This window comes from Panthera uncia, assembly GCF_023721935.1.
Source record: "Panthera uncia isolate 11264 chromosome D3 unlocalized genomic scaffold, Puncia_PCG_1.0 HiC_scaffold_8, whole genome shotgun sequence".
NCBI lineage: Eukaryota > Metazoa > Chordata > Mammalia > Carnivora > Felidae > Panthera > Panthera uncia.
The window spans coordinates 47,603,988-47,610,203 of NW_026057586.1; positions in this window are offsets into that span (position 1 = coordinate 47,603,988).

A 6,216-nucleotide genomic window follows, 5' to 3' on the forward strand; every position below is an offset into this window, starting at 1 on the left:
TCTCCAGTCTGGGAGTTTTGCTTTCTGTACCAGAGGAAAGCAAGGAGGGTGGTCCAGATGGAGCCACGGTTATAGCATCAAGGCAATGAGGGTTGTGAACACAAGATATATTTTTAAAAATATTTAGAGGTAGAGGGATGCCTGGCTGGCTTAGTCAGTAGATCATGAGACTCTTGATCTTGGGGTTGTGAGTTTGAGCCCCATCATGGGTATAGAGATTACTTAATAAAATAAAAATTTTTAATTAAAAATTTTTTAAAATTTAGAGGTAGAGCTAATGATAATCGGTGATTAACTGAACATAGAGAGTGAGGAAAAGAGGGTTACAATTATGCTAAGATGTGTTGGGGGACCCTAAGACGTCCCCCAGGTTGGGTGATTTGCTAGAAAGACTCACTGGGCTCATCATGTGGTCATAGTCATGGCCGAGATTACAGCGAAAGGATATATAGCAAAATCAGCAAAGGGGAAGAGAAAGGCAGTGAAGACAGAGGAAACCAGCTGCAAGCTTCCAAGGATCCTCTTCCAGTGGATTCACACAGGATAAGCTCAAATCCTCTTGCAATGAGATGTGACAACGTTGACAAGTGTTGTCTACTGGGGAAACTCATTAGAGACTCACGCAGGCTTTTAACTGGGAGCTGGTCACCTAAGTACCCTCTGCCTAACATTTGCCAAAATTTCAGACTTACAGAAGGAAAACAGGCACTCAGAATAAACCACATTGTCATGTACAGTTTCAGCACAGTGAACCACTGTCATTTAGGGAAAGTTTTAGATCAGTGTAGGGAACTATTTGTGAGCTAAGTCCCCAGATACCAGCCAATGGCCAATCTCGTAAGCAAAACTTTCCAATTAACTTTCTGTTAATTCTTTTCTGTATCCAAGGTTTACATAGTGGATGGTGACAGTTCTATGTTAGCAAACAGGGAAGAACAACAGCAGAGTTGAAGTGGAGACAGAGCATTTAGACAGGTTCAGTTTGAAGAATGTGTGAAATAGATTCCAGGAGATAGTTGGAAACAGCAGCTTAAGGTTTAGGACAAGACTTACTACTGATTTAGCCATCATGTAAGTAGAAGTGATTGTCAAAGTCATGGGATGAATGAGATCCCCAGGAAGACTCTGGGGAGAGGGGGAAAAACTGAGAAGGAATTTGGAAGGAAAAAGCGAAGTCGGCAAAGAAGATAAAACGGACAATAGTGGGGAGTGAAACACAGATCAAGGGAGGAGAAAGTCAAGGGAGGCAAGGAGAGCAGGCATCCATGGACTCTTCCTTTCATGAACTATTTCTCTGTAGCATGAATGCTGTTTATTAGCATTTTACCAACAGAACTTCTTTCAAAATTGGAATCAATCCTCTCAAACCCTTCTACTGCTTTCTCAACTAAGTTTATGGAATATTCTAAATCCTTTATTGTCTTTTCAACAGTCTTCACAGCATCTTCACCAGGAATAGTTTTCATCCCGTGAAACCATTTTCTTTGCTCACCCATCAGAAGCAACTGCTCATCTGTTCAGGTGTTATCATGAGATTTCAGCAGTTCAGTCACATCTTCAGGCTCCACACCTAATTCTAGTTTGCTTGCTATTTCTACCACATCTGCAGTGACTTCCCCCACTGAAGTCTGGAACCCCTCAAAGTCATCCATGAGTGTTGGAATCAACTTCTTCCAGATGCCTATTAATGTTGATATTGTGACCTCTTCCCATGAGTCACAATCCTTTCCAGGTGGTGAATCCTTTCCAGAAGGTTTTCAATTTACTTTGCCTAGATCCATCAGAGGGAATCACCAGCTATGGCAGCTATAGCCTTATGAAATGTATTTCTTAAGTAATAAGTAAAAGTCAAAATCGCTTCTTTTTTTTTAATTTTTATTTTATTTTTGACAGAGAGAGACAGAGCACGAGAGGGAGAGGAGCACAGAGAGAGGAAGACACAGAATGCAAAGCAGGCTCTAGGCTCTGAGCTGTCAGCACTGAGCCCAACATGGGGCTCAAACCCACGACCCATGAGATCATGACCTGAGCCGAAGTCAGATGCGTCACCAACTGAGCCACCCAGGTGCCCCCAAATTACTTCTTGATCCACAGGCTGAAGAATAGATATTGTGTTAGCAGTCATGAAAAAAACATTCATCTTGTTACCTAACCAATGTGGGTCCACTCCTTGATGAGTTATGGACAGACTACACCAGGTGGGGTTCCCTCACAAGTCCTTTTTATTTGTACAAATAAGGAGAACATGTGGAATGACTCCTCAAACAAGGGTGAGCAGTTTCCTTTTGTGAAGGCTCGGGACGAATATTCAGAGGAGATTTTAACATTATAATAAAAATGACAAGCTGAGGTAACTTAGTAGGGCACCTTCTGATTCATCTGAGCAGGCATAGTCCTGGGATCTACTTAAATGTTTCTTTTCCTGTTCCAGCAATTTGTTAGTTTCTAAAAGATGAAATTGATAGAAGTTTCTGGGAGTTTCCTGAGTTCGGGGGGTCCGAGGGTTACGCCAGTGACAATCTCATAGTCCATCAGAGTTCTTGAGTGACCAGGTGCATTGTCAATGAACAGTAATATTTTGAAAGGAATCTTTTTCTTCTGAGCAGTAGGTCTCATCAATGGGCTTTAAACATACAGTCAACTATGTTGTAAACAGATGTGCTGTCATCCAGGCTTGGCCGTTCCATGTGTAGATTTAGCATCATTCTTCAGGGTCCTAGGATTTTCAGAATGGTAAATGAGCACTGCTCCGACTTAAAGTCACCAGCTGCCGTAGCCCTTAACAAGAGAGTCAGCCTGTCCTTTGAAGCTTTGAAGCCAGACATTCATTTCACCTCCGTAGCTGTGAATGCCCTAGCTGGCATCTTCTTCCAATAGAAGGCTGTTTCATCTACATCGAAAATCTGTTGTTTAGCGTAGCCACCCTCAGTAATGACCTAGCTAGATCTCCTGGGTAACTTGCGGCGGCTTCTACATCAGCGCTTGCTGCTTCCCCTTGCACATTGATGTTATGGAGAGGCATCTTTCCTTAAACCTCAGGAACCACCCTCTGCTCGCTTCAGACGTTTCTTCTGCAGCTTCCTCCTCTCTCAGCCTTGACAGAATTGAAGAGAGTTAGGACCTTGCTCTGGATTAGGCTTTGGGTCTAAGGGAATGTTGTGGCTGGTTGGAGCCTCTACCCAGATCACTTAAACTTTTTCCATAGCAGCAGTAAGGCTGGTACGCTTTCTTATCATTTGTGTGTTTATTGAAGTGGCACTTTTAATATCCTTCAAGAACTCTTCCTTTGCATTCACAACTTGGCTAACTGGCCCAAGAGCCTATCTCCGTTTTTAATATGCCTTTCTCACTAAGCTTTATTATTTCTCGCTTTTGACTTAATGTGAGAGACCTGTGACTCTTCCTTTCACTTGAACACTTAGAGACCACCATAGGATTATTAACTGGCCTAATTTCAATATTGTTGTGTCTCGGGGAACGGGAAGGCCTGAGGAGAGGGAGCGGGCGGGGGAATGGCCGGTGGGGGGAGCAGTCAGAACACACACGACATCTATCAGTTAAGTGCACTGTCTCATAAGGGAGCAGTTCTTGGTGCCCAAGAACAACAACAGCAGCATCAAAGATCACTGATCACAGACCACCGTAACCAATAGAAGAATAATGAAAAAGTTTGAAGTATTGCAAGCATTACCAAACTGTGACAGAGACACAAAGTAAACAAATGCTGTTGGAAAAAGCAGGCCAGTACACTTGCTTGACAGAAGGTTGCCACAGACCTTCAATTTGTAAAAAAAAAAAAAAAAAAAAAAAAAAAAAAAGCAGTATCTGTAAAGCATAATAAAGCAAAGCACAGTGAAATGAGGTGTGCCTGCCATTGGGCCACACAATAGACATTCGAGATCTGTGTGGTGCAGAATCGATGGGCCTGTGAGTTAATGTTTTACTACCTTCCTGGTAAAACTGATAAAACTACTTCCTGATAAAACTACGTTTTATCTCTGCTGGTCAGTTGGTTTAGTGAGTGTTATTTCACTGGGACAAGATGCTAAAAAATCAGCGCATAGAACCACGTGGAGGCCCCACTGTGACCAGAGCCAACCACGTTAGGATTTTGCATGCCATTGTCCAATGTCAGCTCAAGCCTGTACTTACCTGTGTTTCAAATTATGGAGAAAAACAAACAAAAAGAAAAGCAAGCTATGTGCTCTGTAGAAAAAAATTAGAATAATTTATTTCACATGCTGCTGGCTGAGGGCCCAGCTTGTGTCCTCAATCTGCTTAACATACCAAACACAGTGAGATAAACCCAAACAAACAGAGGTGGTTTCTCCAGGCTCTCCAACTGTACTTAGCCCTCTGTTACATTCTTGATGCATTAGTAGGTCTGGAAAGCCTTAGAATCTTTTCCTGGTGCCCTCACTTTTATTGTTAGCAATACTTTAAAAATGATTTTAAAATACAAGTGAAGTTGGAGCGCCTGGGTGGCTTAGTCTGTTAAGGGTCTGACTTCAGCTTAGGTCACGATCTTGTGGTTCATGAGTTCGAGCCCCACACTGGGCTTCTCTGCTGTCAGCACAGAGCCCACTTCAGATCCTCTGTCCCCCTTTCTCTCTGTCTTTCTGTCTCCCTCAAAAATAAAAATTAAACATAAAAATAAATAAAATACAAGTGAAGTCATGTTTTACCAGTTGAAGGAGGCTAATTAAAGATCTTCGGATCTTACATGCCCTGTCAGCTTTGTCTCTGTCAACAGAAAGTCTTCCTCCTTCTCTCTCTGTTGTCCTCTCTCCTCCCTTCACTAGGAATTCACCCTCTGATTTTTATGTTTATTTTAGTGTTTATTTATTTTGAGAGAGAGAGAGAGAGAGAAAGCATGAGCACGAGAGGGACAGAGAAAGAGAGAGAGGGTGAGAGAATCCCAAGCAGACTCCATGCTGTCAGCACAGAGCCCAAGTCAGGGCTTGGTCCCATGAACCATGAGATCATGACCTGAGCTGATATCAAGAGTCAGAGGCTTGACTGACCGAGTCACCCAGGAGCCCCTCACCCCCTGATTTTTCACAAGGGAAATGCTGCTATAACTCCCACTTCCCACAGTTGAACTTTTAAGAAAAGCCATAGAAAGGAAGTCTCCAACGTATAGGAGTTGGACTTGCTATTTGGGGAAAGATTAGACCCCAAACATCCAGGCAAAGGAAATTAACTGTGTCATGTGACTGAATCCTACAGAGCAGGGAATGCCAGTGTGAGACACTGACAGATAAATTTCAAGTTATCCCCATGTTGGTAGCATCTTCTCTGTATGGAAGTCACAACCCAGGGCTAGATTGATCACCGACTCATATCCTTACTAGAGAGAACGTTTTACCCTAAGTCTGACCAACAATGCCCCACTTATGAGTCAGTTAAAACCGCTGGCACCAAAGTCATGAGTTATAGCTGTCAGCTCTTTTAAATGAGGATGTCTGTAAAATTCAGCTTGCTTAAGTATGGGGTTTTAAAAGTCTATTACGGAATCCAAAAGAACTGAGCGCATATTTCCAACAAAAAGACATGTGCCAGAATGTTCATAGTAAGTTCATTGATAACAACTTAAACTGGAAATAACCCAAATATTGGCATGGTATTTTTATACCATAGAATACTACTCAGCAATCAAAAGGATGAATTACTGCTCTGAACAATGTGGATGAGTCTCATACCCACACAACCGACAATGTTGAGTGAAAGAAGCCAGGCAGAGTATGATTCCATTTACTTGAGGTTTAAGGACAGGCAAAACCAATTCATGGTGACAGAAGTCAGAATTGTGGCTATCTCTTGGTTGGAGAAGGGTGATGATATTGACTGGGAAGCAGCCTAAGAAAGCCTCTGCTGTGCTAAAAATGTTCTGTAGCCTTCCTCTGGGTGGTGGCTACACAGACCTGGGGTAACTAGCCCCCAAGAAGGCCTCCTATGCTTCCCTTCTAGTATTCTTGTGCTTATGTAGTTTTCCTGCACTGTATCAGGACTGGTCTGTATAATCAGTAGAATATGGCAAAGCATAGCCTGACAGGAGAGGGGTATGAGGAGGTCATCGGCTCCCTCTCCCTGTGTTCAGCTAGGTGACCTCTTACTATCTACAGGTGCTTCTTTTAGGGCCAGCTCTAGCTGCTGGTCCTGGACGTTTTTTTCTTTTCTTTTCTTTTCTTTTCTTTTCTTTTCTTTTCTTTTCTT